The sequence below is a fragment of the Oryctolagus cuniculus genome, chromosome 12, assembly GCF_051225735.1.
Source record: "Oryctolagus cuniculus isolate XC-2025 breed Fujian yellow rabbit chromosome 12, ASM5122573v1, whole genome shotgun sequence".
NCBI lineage: Eukaryota > Metazoa > Chordata > Mammalia > Lagomorpha > Leporidae > Oryctolagus > Oryctolagus cuniculus.
In genome coordinates this window covers 50056753-50078847 of record NC_142878.1, presented here as the reverse complement: position 1 = coordinate 50078847, position 22095 = coordinate 50056753, and the positions used below count along the sequence as shown (strand labels likewise).

At 41.2% G+C, this 22095-nt stretch overlaps 1 long non-coding RNA gene across 18 annotated transcripts in view; it reads left to right on the top strand.

The window, feature by feature from the left end:
• LOC103351184 (uncharacterized) overlaps nt 1-22095 on the top strand; it is a 430373-nt gene that overhangs the window by 132296 nt on the left and 275982 nt on the right. For 4 of the 18 annotated variants that reach the window (XR_016217441.1, XR_016217444.1, XR_016217438.1 and 1 more), the window contains one exon: nt 852-901. The exons of the other annotated variants lie outside the window; for them this stretch is intronic. This is a non-coding gene — a long non-coding RNA (uncharacterized LOC103351184). The remainder of the gene's footprint in view (nt 1-851; nt 902-22095) is intronic. 18 annotated transcript variants of the gene reach the window in all.

The window sequence follows — 22095 nt, the reverse complement described above, 5'->3', positions numbered from 1 at the left end:
CTCTCCCTCTATCTGTAACTCTACCTCTCAAATAAGTCTTTTTTAAAAACCCATATTTACAGCAACACTGATACATATAGGCATTTTTTGTGGTTTTTTAAAACATTAGCTCCTTCCTTTATTTTTCTTTTAATTTTTGCAATGGAATACTTTTTAAAAAAGACATTTATTTGGAAGGCAGACTTAGAGATGCAGAGACAGAGAATCTGCTGGTTCACTACACAAATGGCTGCAACAGCTGGAGCCAGACAGATCTGAAGCCAGGAGCTTCTAGCAGGTCTCCCATGTGGGTGCAGGGGCCCAAGCGCTTGGACAATCTTCTGCAACTTTCCCAGGTACATTATCAGGAAGCTGGATTGGAATTACAACAGCTGAGGCTCAACCAGTGCCCATATGGCATGCTGGCACTATAGGTGGCGGCTTTACCTGCTACGTCACCATGCCAGCCCTGTCTTTCAATTTACTTTATAATCACAAGCTTAATTCTCCACTAAGTAAACAATTCACCAGGTAGTAAGTTGGAAGACCACTGTTCCTCAGGAGAATAGACAGGGGCTATATTCCATTGTGTGTATGTACACTAGCTTCTCTTTATCCATTCATCTGATGCTGGACACTGTGGATGACTCCATGTTTTGGCTATTGTGAATAGTGCTGCTGTAAACATGGTGGTGCAGGTATCTCTTTCATACAACGTGTTCATGTCTTTTGGATATATTTGCAGAAGTAAGATTGCTGGATCATATGGCAAGTCAATTTCTAGTTTAAGAGATGCCCATGCTGTTTTCCATAGTAGCTGCACTAATTTACATTCCCACCAACAGTGTGTAACTGTTCCCCTTTCTCCACAGCCTCACCAGCGTTTGTTACCCTCTTTTGGATAATAGCCATTCTGACATGGGTAAGGTGATATCTCATTGGGATTTTGATTTGAATTTCCCTGAAGGCTAGTGATGTTGCACTTTATTTTATTCATTTCTTAACTGGATGGGTTGTCTTTTGTTCTTGTTGAGTTTAAGTTGCTGATATATTCTGGATATTAATCCTTTGTTAGCTTACAAATATTTTTCCCCATTATGTTGGATGTTTCTTCACTCTATTGATATTTTCCTGTGCTGTACAAAAGCTTCTGAATTTGAATAATGCCATTTTCTTTAAAGTTTTGCTTTTGTTGTGTGTGCTTTTGAGGTCTTATGCAAGAAGTTGTTCCCTACATCAATGTTCTGGAGTGTTTCCCGTACTTTTTCTCCCAGCAACTTTATAGTTTCAGGTCTTAAATTTAGGTCTTTGATCCATCTTGAGTTGATTTCATTGTAAGGTGAGAGAGATGGCTATAATTTCAGTTGACTACATATATAATCCAGTTTTGCCAGCACCATTTGTTGAAGAGATTATCCTTACTCAGATGTACATTCTGAGCACTTTTTTTCAAAAACCAGTTGGCTGTATGTATGTGGATTAACTTCTGGGTTCTCTAATTTGTTCCATTAATCTGTGTTTCAGTTTTTATGCTAGTACCATGCTGTTTTAATAAGTCCATTATTGTGATGCCTTCAGCTTGATTTTCTTTGCTCAGGATCATTTTGGCTATTCTGGGTCTCTTATGATTTATTATAAATTTTAGGATTTTTTGGGTAATTCTGAAGAATGCCATTGGTATTTTGATAGGGTTTACATTGAATCTGTAGATTGGTTTAGGTAGTATATATATTAATGATATTCATTCTTTTTTTTTTTTTCACAGGCAGAGTGGACAGTGAGAGAGGGAGACAGAGAGAAAGGTCTTCCTTTGCCGTTGGTTCAGCCTTCAGCCTCCAATGGCTGCCACGGCCGGCGCCCTGTGGCTGGCCCACCGCTCTGATCTGATGGCAGGAGCCAGGTACTTCTCCTGGTCTCCCATGGGGTGCAGGGCCCAAGTACTTGGGTCATCCTCCACTGCACTCCCTGGCCACAGCAGAGAGCTGGCCTGGAAGAGGGGCAACTGGGACAGAATCTGGCGCCCCTACTGGGACTAGAACCTGGTGTGCCGGCGCTGCAAGGCGGAGGATTAGCCTAGTGAGCCGCGGTGCCGGCAATGATATTCATTCTTTCAATCCATTAGTAAATAATATCTTCCAATTTTTGTGTCCCTAATGATTTCCTCTCTACAATGTAAATTATCAAACATTGAAGAATCTTTCATTTCTTTAAATCTATTCCTATTTTTTGTGATTACTGTGAATGGGATTCCTTTCTTGATTCTCTTACATCGAGTTCATTGATGTATAAGAAAACTATTTTTGTTTGCTTACTTTGTAATCTACAACTTTACTGAATTGGTTTTTCAGTTGCAACAGCTTTTCGGAGGAGTGTTTAGGTTTTTCCATGTGCAACATTATGTTATCTGCAAACATATATAATTTGACTTCTTTTCCAGTTTTGATGCCTTTTATTTCTTTTTCCTCCCTACTTGTTTTTGCTAATACTTCCATGCTATATTGAGTAACAGTGGTAAAAGTGGACAGATTTGAGAGGAAATGATTTCAGCTTTTTCCCCACTCAATAGGATATTGGATATGGTTTATCATATATAGCATTTATAATTATTGGGGTATATTCCTTCTATGCCTAATTTGAGGAGGGTTTTTATCATGAAAGGATGTTGAATATTATCAAATTCATCCTCCACATTGAGATGATCATATGGTTTTTATTCTTAATTCTGTTGGTGTGATTTACGATGTTGATTGGTTTGCAAATATTGAATCACCCTAGCAATCACCTGGAATAAATCCCACTTATCATGATGTATGATCTTTTTGATGTGGTTTGGGATTGGGTTTGCTAGTATTTTGTTGATAATCTTTGCATCTGTGTTCATCAAGGATGTAAGTCTTTAGCTTTCATGTTGTGTCTTTATTTGGTTTTGGTATTAGTGATTCTGGCCTCATTGCAAGAGTTTGGCAGAGTTCTATCCTGAATATTTTGGAATAGTTTGAAGGGTATTGGAATTAGTTCTTTAAATGTTTTGTAGAATTCAGTTGTAAAACCATCAGGTCCTGGATTTATCCTTGATGGAAGACTTGATTACTGCTTCAATCTCATTGCTTATTATGGGTCTGTTTAGATTGTCTTTATATTCTTGATTCAACTTTGGTAAGTTATATGTATCCAGGAATTTACCCATTTCTTTGAGGTTTTTAAGCTTATCAGCATATAGTTTTTCATAATAGTTTCTTATGAACCTTTGTATTTCAGTGGTGTCAGTTGTAACATCTCCTTTTTCATCTCCATTTTTCTTTTTTTCCTAGTCTGGTTAAAGGTTTATCTATTTTAATCTTAAAAATCAACTTTTTTATTTTTTGATCTTTATTAAGTTTCAATTTCAGTTATTTCTGCTCTGATCCATATTTTTCACTTCTACTGATTTTGGGTTTTGTTTGGTCTTCAGTTTTTGAGATGCATCATTAGATAACTGATTTGAGACATTTCTCTTTTTAAAATGGAAGCACTTAAAGACTTAAAGCTATAAACTTTCCCCTTAATACTGCTTTTGTTGTATCCCACAGGTTTTGTTAGGTTGTGTTTTCATTTACTTGTATTCTGAGAACTTTATTGCTTTTCTATTTCTTCAGTGCTCCATTGATCATTCAGTAGCATGTTGTCTAGTTTCCATGTATTTATGAATGTTTTATTGATTTCTAGTTTTTTTCCCTTGTGGTCTGAGAAGATACATGATATGATTTCAGTCTATCTAAATTTACTGAGATTTGATTTGTGGCCCAATATATGGTCTATTCTAGAAAATGTTCCATATGCTGATGAGAAGAATGTATAGTCTTTAATTGTTGCATGAAATGTCCTATAAACTTCATGACCATTTGCTCCATAGTATGTTTAAACCATGATGTGTCTTTATTGATTTTTATGTCCGGATGATCTGTCCATTATGAGAGTGAGTTTTTGAAGACAACCACAATTATTATATTGAAGTCTTTGTATCTTCTCTTTAGGTCTAATAGTGTTTTTAAAAAAGCTTTTATTTAATGAGTGCTAATTTTTAGATACAAATTTAGGAATATAGTGGTTCTTCTCCCCATTCACACTCCCACTGCCACCCCACCTCCTACTCCCTCTCCCATCCCATTCATCATTAAGATTCATTTTTAATTAACTTTATATACAGAAGACCAACTCTATACTAAGTAAAGATTTCAACAGTTTACACCCCCCCCACAACACATAAAGTACTGTTTGAGAACCTGTTAATTTAACAATTAGCACTCTTATTTATGATGTCAGTGATCACCCAAGGCTCTTGCCATGACCTGCCAACACTATGAAAGCCTTTTGTGACCACAAACTCATACAGTATTTAGACAAGTCCATAAACAAAGTGGAAGTTCTCTCCTCCCTTCAGGGAAAAGTACATCCTCCTTTGATGGTCCCTTCTTTCTACTGGGGTCTCACTCAGAGATCCTTCGTGTAGGATATTTTTGCCAGAGTGTCTTGGCTTTCCATGCCTGAAATGCTCTCATGGGCTCTTTGGCCACATTCAAATGTCTTAAGGGCTGACTCTGAGGTCAGAATGTTACTTAAAGCAATTGTCATTCCATGAGTCTACTGTGTGGACTGATTCCCATGCTGGACATTCCCACCTGTTTAATTCTGTGTATTATTATTACCAGGCACTTGATGCTATTTATATAATCTCTTTAACATTTAATCCTATCTATATTTTCACTTTAATACATAATATGATCACTTTAACAATTAATATGTCATTTTTACCACCAGTTTGAATGGGATTTTGTGTCCCATGACAAATTTTAAACTCTACCCTTAGAAGTAAGTCTGTAGAACTGTATGCAGAACTATACAGCTTTTATAGTTAAAAACTTTCTCCTCCCTCTCTTATTTCCCATCTTATTTTTCACTGAGATCTATTTTCAGGTGACTTTATATATATATGATTAACTCTAAAGAGTAAATCAGTACAAGTAAAGAGTTCAACGATAGTATGAAGAAGAAAAAAAAAACTGTTCCTTGACAGTCATGACAAGGACTGTAATGTCATGGCTTATCAAAGTGTCAATTTCACTTCTACAGCTTTCGTTTTAGGTGCTGTATTAATTCTCACAGATCAGGGATAAGAAAGTATTTGTACCTTGGGGACTAGTTTACTTAATTAAGTATGAAGTGCTCCAGATAGATTCATTTTGTTGCAAGTGACTAGATTTCATTTTTTTTTTACTGTGTAGTATTCCATAGTGTACCTATCTCATAATTTCTGTATCCAGTCTTCAGCTGATGGGCATTTAGGTTGATTCCATGTCTTTGCTATTGTGAATTGAGCTGCAGTAAACATGGAGGTACAGAAAACTCTTTTGTTTACTGATTTCATTTCCCTTGGATAAATTCCCAGGAGTGGTATGCCTAGGTCATATGGTAGATCTATATTCAGGTTTTTGAGGTATCTTCATACTGTCTTCCATAGTGGCTCTACCAGTTTACATTCCCACCAAGAGTAGATTAGGGTACCCTTTTCCCCACATCCTCTCCAGCATTTGTTGTTTGTTGATTTCTGAATGAAAACCATTCTAACCAGGGTGAGGTAAAACCTCATTGTGGTTTTGATTTGCATTTCCCTGAAAAACTAGTGATCCTGAACATTTTTTCATGTGTCTGCTGGCCATTTGGATTTCCTCTTTTGAAAAATATCTGTTTAAGTCTTTTGCCCATCTCTCTCTCTCTCTTTTAAAAGATTTTATTTATTTATTTGAGAGGTAGAGTTACAGTGAGAGCGAGAGACAGAGTGAAAGGTCTTCCTTCTGTTGGTTCGCTCCCCAAATGGCTGCAATGGCCAGAGATATGCTGATCTGAAGCCAGGAGCCAAGTGCTTCTTCCTGCTCTCCCATGTGGGTGCAGGGGCCCAAGCACTTGGACCATCTTCTACTGCTTTCCCAGGCCACAACAGAGAGCTTGATTGGAAGAGGAGCACCTGGGACTAGAACCGGTGCCCATATGGGATGCTGGCACCACAGGCAGAGGATTAACCTACTGCGCCAAGCGCTGGCCCCTTTTGCCCACTCTTAACTCTGTTGTTTTGTTGTTGTGGAGTTTCTTGATCTCCTTGTAGATTCTAGTTATTAAACCTTTATCAGTTGCATAGTTTGCAAATAATTTCTCCCATTCTGTTACTTGCCTCTTCACTTTCCTGTTTGTTTTGCCATACAGAAACTTGTCAATGTATTGTAATCCCATTTGTTAATTTTGGCTTTGACTGTGCCTCTGTGGTCTTTTCCCAGAACTCTTTGTGCAAATGTCTTGCAGGGTTTCCCCAATGTTTTCACTTGATTTGATGGTGTCGGGTCATAGATTTAGATCTTTAACCCATGTTGAGTGGATTTTTGTATTTTCTGCATGTGGAAATCCAGTTTTTCCAGCACTGTTTTTTTTTTTTTTTTAAGAGATTGTCCTTGTTCCAGGGATTGGTTTTAGCTCTTTGGTCAAATGTAAGTTGGTTGTAGATGTTTGGATTGATTTCTGGTGTTTCTATTCTGTTCCATTGGTCTATCCATCTATTTTTATACCAGAACCAGGCTATTTTGATTATAACTGCTTTGAAGTATGTCTTGAAATCTTTTAACATTTAATTCTATCTATATGTTCACTTTAACACATAATATCATCATTTTAACAATTAAAATGTCATTTTTATTACAAATTTGAATGGGATTTGGAGTCCCATGAGAAGTTGAAATCTGGTATTGTGATGATTCCAGCTTTGTTTTTGTTGTATAAGATGCTTTAGCTATTCGAGGTCTCCTATGCCTTCATATGAATTTCAGCATCATTTTTTCTAGATCTGTGAAGAATGTCTTTGGTATTTTGACTGGTATTACACTGAATCTGTAAAATACTTTTGGAAGAATGGACATGTTGATGATATTGATTCTTCCAATCAATACACTTGGAAGATTTTTCCCTTTTATGTATCTTTTTCTATTTATTTAATGTTTTGTAATTCTCACATAGAGATTTTTGACAGATTTGGTTAAGTTTATTCCAAGGTATTTGATTGTTTTTATACCTGTTGTGAATGGGATTGATCTTAGAAGTTCTTTCTCAGCCATGGCATTGTCTGTGTATACACAGGCTGTTGATTTTTGTGTGTTGACTTTATATCCTGCTACTTTACCAAACTCTTCTGTGAGTACCAATAGTCTCTTAGTGTGGAGTCTTTTGGATCCCCTATATATATAGAATCATGTCATCTGCAAATAGGGATAATTTGACTTCCTCCTTGCCCATTTGTATCCCTTTGATTTCTTTTTCTTGCCTAATGGCTCTGGCTAAAAATTTTAGTACTATATTGAATAGCAATGGTAAGCATAGGCATCCCTGTCTTGTGGGGAGCAATCCGGACTAGACTAAGTTACTCGAATTAAGACTTATTCTATGCATCTGCTCTCCCACAATATGGCGCTGGGAGAGAAGTAAACAGCTTCCGCACAGCTGCCTCCAGTTCAACTAATAAATTGTAGGACTTGCTCCTGATTGGAGAGCAGCGTACTCGGCGTGTGGGCAGCCGAGTTAGGATTGGCGGAGGAGGACTATAAAGGAGGAGAGAGACGGCATGCACCAGGAACACCTGAGGAACATCTGAGCAGCCCCCAAGAGAGCCGGCCGGCGGTGTGCCGCTCCCCTGCGGAAGTGGGGAATGCGGCCAGGGGGAACTGCCCTTCCACGGAGGTGGAAGGGATAGTAGCCAACCCGGGAGGAACCAGCAGCAAACCCGGGGAGGGCCGAGCAGACTGAAAGAGCAGCGCAGGGTCCTGTGTCGTTCCTCCACGAAGAGGGGGAGCGACATAATGGTGCCGTGACTCGGATATGAAGCCTAGGCAGGGTTCTGTGTCGTTCCTCCATGAAGAGGGGGAGCGACATAATGGTGCCGTGACTCGGATAGGAAACCTAGCTCGGATAGGAAACCTAGGACGGATAGGAAACTTAGGAGGGAAGAAGCGGGAAGAAATGGGCTAATATCGGAGAGAGAGACTAGCAAACAGCCTAGGGAAAAGCCGGACGAAAAAGGAGCCGGAAGAAGCTATTGAAAGCCTAGGCATAGACTCGGATACGGACTACGGGGGGAAGCTGGGAGAAATCTCTAAGGTCGAAAGCGAAAGTGAAAGCTAGAACAAACAGACTCGGATGCGGACTGTGGGGAGAGGCCAGGAGAAATGAGGGAGGAATATTGTTGGAAGAAAACTTAGGGAAACATACCGGGTAGATAAAAATGTTAGGGAAATTGAAGCTGTGGGGGGCAGGCCAAGGCGGATACGAAAGCCACTTTGGGGTTCTCAAGTTAGCCCGGGAATAGGGGGCGAAAAGTTGAAACTAGAAGCTGAAACGTGAGCCTGGTTGGGATCCGTCTGATTAGCCCGGGGAGCAAAGGATGGGAAGCCAAACCGTGGGGCGGAGACGTACGCTGGGTTGAATTCGCCAGGCTAGCCCGGGGAACTTAGATTGAATGCTAGTGGCGGACACGTAAGCTACGCTGTGTTACTCGCGGAAGCCGCCGCGTGCAGAGAGAGCACGGGGCGTGAGTAGATAGGGAACGGGGCTGGCGAGGCCGTGGTTCAGACGCGAAAGGGTTAAGTGCGAGACCGCGGAGCGCGCGAAGCCAAGCCGCGCAAAGCCGAGCCGCGCAGATGAGGCGCGGGCTGAAGCTGCGCGGAGCAGTGAAGCTGCCGGCAGCGCGAGGCGCCGGGAAGCTGCGGGGATAAGAGAAACAGAAGTTTAGAAGTAAGATGAGAAAAATAGGAATGCTGGAAGATAGAAGTAAAATGGGAGAAATAGGAATGCCCGGAGATAGAGAAATAGAGAAATAGAAAGGCCTCCCCTCAACATGGCAATTAGAAGGCTTGGATTTGGTCTGCCCGATTAGTGAGGCGATGAGCACCTGGGCGGCTAGCAGTTTATGCGCCGCAGGTCACCGAAGACAGGCACGAATTAACATCAGTAAGGCTTCCCCACAATACCGCAATTAGAAGGCTTGGATTCGGTCTGCCTGATTAAGGCGGTAAGCGCCAGCAAGCAGCTCGACCAGAGTATGAGCTGCAGGTCACCGAAGATAGGCACGAACCAACACTAATAAGTCTCCCCCACAATAAGGCAATGAGAAGGCTTGGATTCGGTTTGCCTGATAGGTCTTGTAAGTCCCCTGCAGGCAGAGCAGAGCATGCGCTGCAGGGCACCGAACACAGGCACGCATCAGCGCCTAAAAACCTCCTCACAACATGGCGAAGAGAGGACCCGGATTCGGTTTTCCTGATTGATAGGACTTGTAAGAGCCTGTGGCAACTCTAGCAAGTAGAGCAGAGTGTGTGCCGCGGGACACCGAAGACAGGCGCGTATCAACGCCAAAAATAAAAAGAAAGGGGGATCTGTGGGGAGCAATCCGGACTAGACTAAGTTACTCGAATTAAGACTTATTCTATGCATCTGCTCTCCCACAATATGGCGCTGGGAGAGAAGTAAACAGCTTCCGCACAGCTGCCTCCAGTTCAACTAATAAATTGTAGGACTTGCTCCTGATTGGAGAGCAGCGTACTCGGCGTGTGGGCAGCCGAGTTAGGATTGGCGGAGGAGGACTATAAAGGAGGAGAGAGACGGCATGCACCAGGAACACCTGAGGAACATCTGAGCAGCCCCCAAGAGAGCCGGCCGGCGGTGTGCCGCTCCCCTGCGGAAGTGGGGAATGCGGCCAGGGGGAACTGCCCTTCCACGGAGGTGGAAGGGATAGTAGCCAACCCGGGAGGAACCAGCAGCAAACCCGGGGAGGGCCGAGCAGACTGAAAGAGCAGCGCAGGGTCCTGTGTCGTTCCTCCACGAAGAGGGGGAGCGACATAATGGTGCCGTGACTCGGATATGAAGCCTAGGCAGGGTTCTGTGTCGTTCCTCCATGAAGAGGGGGAGCGACATGTCTGGTACCAGATCTCAGTGGGAATGCTTCCAACTTTTTCCCATTAAATATGATGCTGGCCGTGGGTTTGTCTTAAATTGCCTTGATTGTGTTGAGGAATGTTCCTTCTATACCCAATTTGTCTAGCATTTTCATCATGAAAGGGTGTTGTAGTTTATCAAAGGCTTTCTCTGTGTCTATTGAGATAATCAAATAGTTTTTAGTCATCAATTTGTTAATGTGATGTATCAGATTCATTTACAAATGTTGAACCATCCCTGCATATCAGAGATAAATCCCACTTGGTCCAGGTGAATGATCTTTCTGATGTGTTGTTGGAATCAGTTGGCCAGAATTTTGTTGAGGATTTTCACTTCTATGTTCATCAGGGAAATTGGTTTGTAATTCTCTTTCTCTGTTCCATCTTTTTCAGGTTTATGAATTAAGGTGATGCTGGCTTCCTAGAATTTGGGAAGATTCCTCTCCTCTCAACTGTTTCTAAATAACTTGAAGAATTGGAGTTAGTTCTTTAAATGTCTGGTAGAATTCAGCAGTGAAGCCATCCGGTCCTGGGCTTTTCTTTTTTGGGAGGGTCTTTATTATTGATTCAATTTCTGTCTTGGTTATGGGTCTGTTTAGGTTTTCTGTCTTCATGGCTCAATTTAGGTATGTTGTATGTATCCAGGAATCTATCCATTTCTTCTAGATTTCTTAGTTTGTTGGCATACAGGTTTTTGTAGTAGTTTCTGATGATTATTTTTATTTCTGTGGTGTCCATTAGATTTCCATTTTCATCTCTATTTTTATTGATTTGGATATTCTCTTTCCTTTTTTCAGTTAGTTAGTTCAATAGTGTGTAATTTTGTTTATTTTTTCAAAAAACTTGTTCATTTTACTGATATTTTGTATATTTAGGTTTCAATTTTGTTGATTTCTTTAATTATCTTCTGGTTTTGGCATTTGGTTTGCTGTTATTCTAGATCTTGACGTGCATAGGTAGTTCATTTATTTGATGCCTTTCTAGTTTCTTGATGTAGGCACCAATTGCTATCAACTTTTCCTGTCCTGCCACTGACTTTCCTGTTAATTTGTGATATACAACAAAAGCAGTATTTTGATATTGTATTGTAATCCTTTGTTTTTTGAAATTTTTTGATTTATCTTTTGAGTTCTTCTATGACCCACTGTTCGTGGCTCACTAGGCTAATCCACTGTTCATTCAGAAACATGTTGTTCATTCTCCTTGTGTTTGCATATGATGTAGAGATTCTTGAGTTGTTGATTTCCAGCTTCATTGTGTTGTGGTCTGAGAAGATGCATGGTATGATTTTGATTTTTTTTAATTTGCTGAGACTCATATGGTCTATCCTAGAGAAAGTTCCCTGCATTGGAGAGAAAAATGTGTTCTTTGTGGCTGTACAGTGGAAGGCTCTGTAGATATCTTCTAGGTCTATTTGGTCTATGGTGTCGATTAATTCTGTTTCCTGGTTGATCTGTCCATTGCTGAAAGTGGGTATTGAAGTACCCTGTTACTATTGTATTTGAATCTATATCTCCCTTTAATCTCTTAGCAATTCTTTTAAATAGCCAGGTGCCCGATAATTAGGTGCATATAATAGTCACATCTTCGCATTGAATGGATCCTTTAATCATTATATAGTGTCCTGCTTTGTCTCTCTTGATGGTTTTTGTGTTGGTCTATTTTTTTCTGATATTAGGATGGCCATACCAGCTCTTTTTTGGCCTCTATTAGCATGGATGATCTTTTTCCATCCTTTCACTTTCAGTATGCATGTGTCTTTGTTGGTAAGATGTGTTTCTTGTAGGCAGCAAATAGATGGGTTTTCTTTTTTAATCCATTCAGTCTATGTCTTTTAACTGGGGAGCTGAGACCATTTACATTCAGTGTGACTATTGTTAAGTGCCAACTTTGCACTACCATGTTTCTGTAAATAGTCCTGTTTATGTATTTTGGGTTTCATTTTTACTTTTGCTGGGCCATTTTATATGTTTATCTTCTTCTGTAGTGATGTTCCTGTTTCAGTGTTTATGTATGTAGCACATCCTTGAGCATCTTTTGTAGGGCTGGGCAAGTAGTTAAAAATTCTTTAAATTTCTGCTTATTGTGGAAGATTCTTATTTCTCCTTCATTCATAAAGAAGAATTTTGCAGGGTACAGTATTCTGGGTCGACAGTTTTTTCTATTAGGACTTGGAGTATGTCTTGCCATTGTCTCCTTGCCTGTAGGGTTTGGGAAGAAAAGTCTGGAGTGAGTCTAATTGGGTTTCCTCTGAATGTTATTTGCCATTTCTTTCATGCACATTTTCAAATCTGTTCTTTGTGTTTCACTGAGCTGAGTTTTAATACGATGTGTCATGGTGAAGTTCTTGTCATGTCTTTTGGGAGTATTGTGTATTTTTTATTGGATGTCTCTTTCTCCAGATTGGGAAAGATCTCTGTTGTTATTTCATTAGAAGGCCTTCTAATCCTTCCTCTCTTTCCATACCTTCCTAGGATCTGTAAGTTGGATCATCTGATAGAATCTTGGAAATCTCCAACCGTGATTTTTAATTTCCTCATTTCTTCTTTTATTTGGTCAGACTGTATTTCTGGAAATTTGTCTTCTAGTTCTGATATTCTTCCTTCTGTCTCATCTATTCTATTGTTAGGACTTTCCACTGCATTTTTTATTTGATCTGTTAAATTCATTCCTAGTATTTCATTTTGGCTTCCCTTTAATATCTCACTTTCTGTTTTTTTTTTTTTTATTTTTTGACAGGCAGAGTGGACAGTGAGAGAGAGACAGAGAAAGGTCTTCTTTTTGCCATTGGTTCACCCTCCAATGGCCGCTGCGGCCGGCTCAGCGCGCTGATCTGAAGCCAGGAGCCAGGTGCTTCTCCTGGTCTCCCATGCAGGTGCAGGGCCCAAGACTTGGGCCATCCTCCACTGCACTCCCTGGCCACAGCAGAGAGCTGGCCTGGAAAATGGGTAACCGGGACAGAATCCAATGCCCCGACCGGGACTAGAACCTGGTGTGCCGGCGCCTCAGTGGGAGGATTAGCCTAGTGAGCTGCAGCACCAGCCAATATCTCACTTTCTTGAGAGTACTTTTCATTTAGATTGTGAATTTGATTGCTTCTAAGTAATCTATTAATTTTCTGAATTCCTTTTCTGGCATATTCTCAATTTCTTCTTCAGCTTCCATTATTGAAAAGTTGTATTGTTCCTTTGGGGAGTTCATAGAGTCTTTCTTATTCTTATTCAGTATTTTTCCTTTGTTTTTCCACATTTCTGGTTGATTTTTGTCTTTAATTTGTGACTTTGTGTCTGTGAGCAGTTTCCTTCTATTATGAGCTATGTGTCTGTGTTGCAAGTAGAAACATGCAGCACTGCCTCCTGGAGCCCTGTTTACTTCTAGATTTTGATGGAGGTGGGTACCAGAGCATTTGTGCACTAAGCCCCGCCTACGGGGGTGGGCAGGCTCGCTTCTCAATGGTACATGAAAGGAGCTCAGGTTTTCGATGTTTAGGACTACTCCTTGTTGTACAGCTTGCATGGTGGGGCGAAAGTCTAAAATAGGATTCTCATTCCTGGTTGGGGGGGTGTTGTGAGGTGGTCCCCACAGTTGATGGGCATGTGCGCAGGAGGCAAATGCGGCAGACTCCTGCTTACACTTGAAAATGTAAACAAACAATATGGCTTCTCCCCACCTGTTGTAGGTCTGGTTGGGAGGAGAGGGAGACACAGATGGACTGGGGCATGACTGACTTCTTCGCTTGCTCTTCTATAATTTCTCTTTCTTACTGCTTGGAGCTTCAAACAAAGTTCACCAAAGTCCCCTGCCCACTGCTTTCTGGAGCTTCATGGACTTGCAACCTCTCACCTGGTTCACTGGGAGGGTGGGGTGGTGGTGGTGGTGCCAGTCTTCTCGTTCGGACTCTCCACTGTGGCTTCACTGCGCCTCCACCAATTCCCCTTCCTCTTTGCTGCCTTAGTGTGGACCTGCCCAGTCTCTGGTGGACTCCTGGGCTTTTGGGCATGAACTTCTCACAACTCCGTCACTGGCTTGTATCCCCTCTGCTTATTAACTGTCTTGCCTTGCCTTGCGCAAAATAGTTTGGGATCTAATTCTGGAGAACCACTGTGTTCTTTTGGAGGCATCATGCTACCTTGCTTCATGTCTGCTGTGTCTCTATTTGACATCTGCACATCTGGTGTAATAGTTTCTTCTACGTTATGGGGGATATTTTATTGGAAAAGAGTATATGGTTGAGGTGAAATGCAGGTTATCACTTGGCTTGTTGCTTTGGCCTTGATTTATGTGAGCTCAGAAGTGTTGTCTGAGTGATTTCTTCTGCATCAATCAAGATCAGCTGTGTCCAGAAGTGACTCAGTGATCTAGTGTGCGGCATTTTCCAGGTATAGAGGTGCAGCTTTAAAATGAATGTGGGGCCGGCACCGCAGTTCAATAGGCTAATCCTCCGCCTGCGGCGCCGGCACACTGGGTTCTAGTCCTGGTAGGGGCGCCAGATTCTGTCCCGGTTGCTCCTCTTCCAGGCCAGCTCTCTTCTGTGGCCCGGGAGTGCAGTGGAGGATTGCCCAAGTGCTTGGGCCCTGCACCTGAATGGGAGACCAGGAGAGGCACCTGGCTTCTGCCTTCGGATCAGCGCGGTGCACCGGTTGCAGTGGCCATTGGAGGGTGAACCAACGGCAAAAGCAAGACCTTTCTCTCGGTCTCTCTCACTGTCCACTCCGCCTGTCAAAAAAAAAAAAAAAGTACATAAAATGAATGTGGGTTTTCTACAGTGTACATTTTCAGACCACAGAGTTTGGTGTCAGTTATTCTGGAGATTCTGATCATCAGTGTCGCTCCCCCTCTTCGTGGAGGAACGACACAGGACCCTGCGCTGTTCTTTTGTCTGCTCGGCCCTCCCCGGGTTTGCTGCTGGTTCTTCCCGGGTTGGCTACTATCCCTTCCACCTCCGTGGAAGGGCAGTTCCCCCTGGCCACATTCCCCACTTCCGCAGGGGAGTGGCACACCGCCGGCCGGCTCTCTGGGGGCTGCACAGGTGTTCCTTCAGCTAGATGTTCCCCTTAGATGTTCCTGGTGCATGCCGTCTCTCTCCTCCTTTATAGTCCTCCTCTGCCAATCCCAACTCGGCTGCCCACACGCCGAGTACGCTGCTCTCCAATCAGGAGCAAGTCCTACAGTTTATTGGTTGAACTGGAGGCAGCTGTGCGGAAGCTGTTTACTTCTCTCCCAGCGCCATATTGTGGGAGAGCAGATGCATAGAATAAGTCTTAATTCCAGTAACTCAGTCCAGTCCGGGCTGCTCCCCACAATCAGGGCCTTGGTTTTTGGTGCTGAGGCAGACAAAGGTGTAAGGTGGTCCCACTGGCAAGACCCAGTGTTGCTGGGGCTTGCAGCACCAATTTGTGTGGCTCTAGAACTGTGGGACATGGATGGGCCTTTCCCCATGTCCTGATAGGGGAGTGCAGCTGTGTCATGGTTTAAAACACAAACAGCCATAGTCCTGGTACTGGTGAATGGAACTGAGCCCTGCTGCATTCCTACAGGGTGACCATAAGTTATACAAGAGATTTTACTGTAGCAGATATGAGTCCAACGAGGTGGACTCAGGAAGGTTCTCTCCCAAATAGATTCCAGTGGAAATGGGGAAACCAGAATTGATTGATGAAGTCTTGGTATTGTAAGGTACAATGGGGTCATTACCCTGATCTTGAGGGTGGGAGCAGATTTTTTTTTTTATGGGCAGCTACTGGTGCTAGCCTCCGGAAGTTAAGGGGGAGCTACGCTGGATCCCGTACAGTGAGTGAGCATGGCTCCCAGGTTTAGGATGCAGAGGATTTCTGACCTGCTCTGCAGTTTGCCCTGACTCTGGCTCTTCACTTCTGGTAGCCCCATTACAGAGATCTGCTCAGCTGTTCACAGAGGCTGGTGCCCTGCTTGGGTAGGGGAGTAGAGTGAGGCAGAGTGGCTTCCTTTCTCAAAACCAAGCCATAGCTCAGGCCCCAATCAGTTCCCCAGGGTGGAGTAAAAGCAAGTGGGTGACTGTGGAATTCTCTCTCAGCTAAAGCTGTGGGTGGCAGGGTGCATTGAAGTTCCTTCCTGCTTTGACTAGGCAAGATGGCAACTCCCAGCCAGCAACTGTTATAGGGACATTCTTATATTCACTCCAGTTTGTAGACAGAGTTGATCATGTGTAGTCTTTAGTACTTTATCATTGATAACAAATTTATTTTAACACCTGATAACTGATTATAATGCCCAGGTGTGTCGTAATCTTTTGCTTGAATTACCTTACCTCTGTGATATTTCCCCTGAAATGTATAACTTCAGTCTAGCAGTGAGAAAGCATCAGACAACCCAAACTGAGGGGATATTATACAAAATACCTGTTTAAGAATATTCTAAAAATGTGTTAAATTCCCCTCAAAACACTGTTAGACTGAGAGATTGTCATAAACCAGAGGATCATAAGGAGACCTGCTGACTAAATGCACTGTGATATCTGGTAATGCATCCTGGAATAGATGAAGAACATTAGTGGAAAATCTGGTGAAATATGGAGTAATTTCGTAATTTAGTTAATGGTATTGTGCCAACATTAATTTCTTAATTTTCACAAGGGTTCGTGGTTTTAGAAGATGTTAACATAAGGGCAAGCTGGGGGAGCGGACTACTCTGTCCTATCTTTGTAACTTCTCTGTAAATTTAAAATTATTTAAGAGTGAATATTAAAAACAGAACATCTCCAATAGACCAGACTTTGGCTCATGTGGTCAGAAGTAGGAATTATAGTCTGTAAAAGTGGAAGTGCATGTATAGAGAAGGGATATCCACGCAGACAAGTAAGAGCTTAACTGTGCTTTCACCAATATTGCAGAGAGCCTATTTGTTCCATGGAAGTCCAATACCGCCTCCATTTGGAGTGTTTGTAGTTACCTAATGACTGCAAGATGCCACTTGTGTTGCCAATAAATCTAATTGTTTCTTTAGGGTATCCAGTGTGGACTCATCATCTTTTGTGATTATTTTTCCGTTAGCAACCTTCAGCACATATCTTTACACTTGCCCATGGGACAGCAAGCACTCATGAGAAGCAGCCCCAAATCTACAGCTGGAAGCATTATGTTTGAACCAAGTCCTTAATTTCTTAATGACTAAGAAATTCACAGAGTTGCAAAATCTGCCCTTGGGAACTCCTGTGACAGCTAAATATTCCATCGCTTCAGCTGATAATCATGCTGTCAGTTAAGCAGTTTGCATTTTTAAAACAGCTCGATATTTTTTCCTCTGGGAGTTTCTTTGAAGAGAATTTGATGTAGAAACTTGAAAAAAAGCCTTGCCACATGCCAGGAGGTATCAATAATCACCATGCTGGGATGTAGTAACTATCTGTTTTGCCTGCATTAAAGGGTATTTCTCGTCTGAATCATTGGGTCTGTGGTGAACCATGCCACATGTGTTTTTTTTCCCCCTTATCTTCATACTTTACCCAAATGGGTTTGTAAAAACGTGGAATGTGGGTCACTGTTATTCATATAAAGCAGATTCATGACATTAGATGTAATCAGAAATTAAACTTGGTTCAAATAAAATGTATTTCCACCTTAATCCTCCTTTAAGAAACCTGACTATGATAAATGCTGAGGGATTCTATGCCGTCTCACAGCAGCAGGTATGCAGAGGTGTCAGGTTAGGATAATGTGATCATTATATTTTGTGGAAACGGAGCCATCAAACTCTGTCCTCACCCAGGTGACAAAACTAGATCAAGAGATCTGGCATCTGTCCCAGGTGATTTTTTTCCTTTTCCTTTTTATTTTAAAGATTTATTTTATTTATTTGAAAGACAGAGTTACAGAGAGAGGTAGAGACAGAAGTCTTCCCTCAACTGGTTCATTCCCTAGATGGCCACATGAGCCGGAGCTGTGCTGATCCAAAGCCAGGAGCTTCTTCTGGGTCTCCCACATGGGTGCAGGGGCCCAAGGACTTGGGCCATCTTCTGCTTTCCCAGGCCACAGCAGAGAGCTGGATTGGAAGAGGAGCAGCTGGGACTAGAACCGGCAGCCACGTGGGATGACGGCACTTCAGGCCAGCGCTGGCCCCATCCTTTTTCTTTCAGACTTGATACTGAGGCTCAAATGCAGCTTGACTTTGGACTTTGCTTTTTAATGGGATTGTGGGGAGAAGGAAGATTTTTAAACTCTGAATTCAGATTTCTTTCAGGTAGAATCCAAACTGAATTGTTAAAATTTAGCCTATTACAACAGATTTTTAATGTATGGTAGACTCTTACTAATTCCAAAAAATTATGTGTTATTTTGAATAATGGCAAGCAAGAACAGAGCTGCTGGTTTGCATAAAAAGTGTGAATGGTAACCCATAGTTGAACAACACCGCCCTGCCTCTCCAAAACCTGTCCCTCATGTTATTAGAGGGTCATGTCTTATAGGATGGTGTTCAAGTGAGATTGTTAGCTGGTGGATATGCCCTCCTTGTCCCAGAGACCATAGATCATATTACATATGAAAATGTACTCCAGAAGTTTTTATAAAAGCAGATCCAAAAAGAAAGCTGATGGCTGGTATTAAAGGTGGAAGAGAACACTAACCAGCTAAAGGAAAATATGTAAAAATGCATTTGGTAGGTTATGAAAATTCTGTATGATCTTCAGAACATAAAATTTTTAAAGCTTTTATTTAATGAATGCATTTTTCTTAGGTACAACTTGAAATATAGTGATTATTTCCCTCATGTCGACCCTCTCACCCCTACTCCTGTCCCACCTCCTACTCCTCTCCCATCCCCTTCTTCATTATGGTTCATTTTTTAAAATTTTATACACAGAGCACCAACTGTAAAGTTCAGATTTCAAAAGTTTGCATCCCCCCACAACATATAGAGTACAGTTTGAGAAAAAGTTTTGCTGTTAATTCTCATAGTACAACTCATTAAGGATGGAGGTCTTCTATGGGGAGTAACTGCAAAGTGACTTCTGTTAATTTAACCATTAACACTCCTATTTATATGTCAGTGATCACCTGAGGCTCTTGCCATGGGCTGCCAAGGCTATGGAAGCCTTTTGTGACCATAGACACCATCAGTATTTGGACAAGGCCATAAGAAAAGTGGAAGTTCTCTCTTCCCTTCAGAAAAAAGTACATCCTTCTTTCCACAGAGATCTCACAGATATCCTTCATATAGGATATTTTTTTGCCTCAGAATCTTGGCTTTCCATACCTGATGCTCTCACAGGCCTTTCAGCCAGACCAGGAAGCCTTAAGGGTTGATTCTGCGGTGAGTGCAGACCATAAAATTTTAGTTTGTAATTACCTTTATAATGAAGACCATTGATTAATGGGTAAACATATATTGAATGAAAAATCTTGGTTTTAGTTTCTTCTAGGGGTCTAGCTTGATTGAAAGAATGGCCAGAGTTGGCATCAATCACCAAAGTTCTTCAAACCTTTTTGAGAAGACAAAAGTTATCTAGAGATGAATCAGATGTTATAAGAGTGATGTTGTAAGAGTGCGGCTGGATAAAGAACACTCAATTCAAGTGAGAAGCAAGTGCTAGCTCTCAGAGTAATTCCTCTCCATCCGTTTCTGAAGCTAATGTCTCCCAGAAATCCAAGCCCAAGTTTAACATAAGTCCTCATGTATCCAGTAATTATGATTTATTGCCCAGACTGGGGCACTTCTGAGAATGAAATGGGCTTAGAATCACTGCACCAGGACAACAGGAGTATATTGAGAGTGTATCATATCACAATGCTATCTCTTCAAAATGTGAAAATTAAGTCTGTGAGGCAAATATGATTTAACCAGTCCATGCAATCTAGGGGTGTGTGTGTGTGTGAGACTTTGTTGAAGTGTGTGTGCTCTAAGGTTGCTTTGTAGCAAAGCCTTTGTCTACATGGTGTTTGGTTGCAATATAAATGGCCTTGATGACATACTTCATGTTATGGAAAAAGTGTAGAGAATCTTCACACGTGACTGTTGTGCAGTAAATCCACAGCCACCTGCAGATTGATGGGCATCATCATTCTGTTGTGCAGATAGCACTTTCACTGAATTTAATGAACTGAAATAGGTTAAACAGTTCATTCTAATCTTGTACCTGTGACTTGTGCATTCCCTTGAATCACAGAACATTAGGTCCTTCTCTTGTTTAAAAACCAAAGGTGCCTTTGTGATAAACAAGCCTCCATTGGGTAACACATAGGAAATGATTTTCAAGACATTTTCTTGGGTGCATTGATTGAATGTTAATTTACAACAGCTGTCTGAAGCAAAGCTGAGAGGTGATTTATCAAATTCAGGATCCATGGTAGATTTGCTTTAATTGATTTTTGTTCTTTTGAATTACTTTATTACCTGGAGAACATCTTAGGTTCTCTCACCCATGTGTTTCCTCTACTGTTCACAACCAACATTGCTAAACAATCTCTATTTTGTGTTCTTTTGCATAATTCTGAAATAATTCCAACATGTTTATCATAATTAGGTGAATTGGGCATGAAAGATAGGTTTATAAGATATTTTAAAAGCACTCATAAATGGTGCAGCCTGCTGAAATCCCTGCTTAGTATATACTAAGTTGATCTTCAGTATATGAAGGTAATTGAAAATGAAACGTGATGAAGGGCGGGATGGGAGAGGGAGTGGGTGAGGGGAGGGCCACGGGAGGGAGGGAGGTTGCGGGGGGAAGCCACAACAATACAAAAGTTGCATTTTATATTCTACTTAAAACTATTGGTTGAACTCTGTAATTAATACACAATTACTCTTCGGTGTTTAATTAATGCTATAACTAGTACTCAAATAGTATTTTACACTTTGTTTTTCTGTGTGGGTGCAAAATGTGGAAATCTTTACTTAATATATGCTAAATTGATCTTCTCTATATAAAGATAATTGAAAATTAATCTTGATGTGAAGGGGATGGGGAGAGGGCGTGGGAGAGGAGAGCGTTGTGGGTGGGAGGGAAGTTACGGGGTGGGGGGAGGAAGCTATTGTAATCCATAAGCTGTACTTTGGAAATTTATGCTCATTAAATAAAAATAAAAAAATTGTATCTATGAAATTCACAAAATCTGTTCTCTATATATTAGGTAGAAAGATAATGAAAATGGAATTGTTTTTCTTGTTAGTATAGATAATACTTTGTATATATAATTAAATATCCAATGAATAGAGTAAAGCATAAGTATTCTGTATAGTAAAAATAAAACCTATGTATTATATAAGATACCATAAAAAAAGCACTCATAAATGAATTCATGCCAACAACTGTAGAGACAACTGTTAAGATCTGTAAATGGAAGCTTTGAAATCTCACAGTACTGCCTACATGCCTGGGAAGCACATTGGTGAAATGAAGTGATGGGCAAAGTTCAAGAGGAGTGCTCCTGGTATTCTGGGCGGGGTGTTCTGTGTGTGTTGAAAGTCTGTTTAGTCTATTGCAGGACTTTTGGAAACACTGAACACCACACCTTAAATGGCAGGGGTTTACCTTAGTTATTGCAACCACCAAGAACAACCAAATTACCCAAACCACTCTCACTGTAATTCAGTGTAGCTGATAAGAGTATATGCTACCTAGATATAAGCAATTTCTAACTTGTTGAGTTTATATTTTTGAATGTAACTTTGGTGGGCTGAAATGAAGGAAATGCTTTCCTTTATAAGCAAGGATATAAATGATAACCCTTTTTCCACCAGTCTTGTTTATTAGTTTTAATTTTTAAAAAAAATTATTCCCCCCCCCCCAAAGAAACCTCTTATTTCAGGAATACAGACTTCATTCATTTCATAAGCACAACTTTAGGAATAAAGTGATTCTTCCCACTGTACCTATTTCCAACCCTGTTTGGCTTCTTTAGCCCTTCTCTCCTACCCTTGCTTCAAGTTCTTAGAAGAAAATGACTTAATTTCAACCTTTAACTCTTTCCTTCTTCCTAGACTCTTCAAATCTTTTGGCAGGGAGACTTTGAGTTGTATTTCAGGGGTCTATTGACTATGACTTAGGACCATGTTTTGTCCTAATGACAACTGTTGAATGAATCTTATGTTACTCCCAGTGACCTAGTTCCTATCTTGTACTCCAGTTACCTGTCTGGTT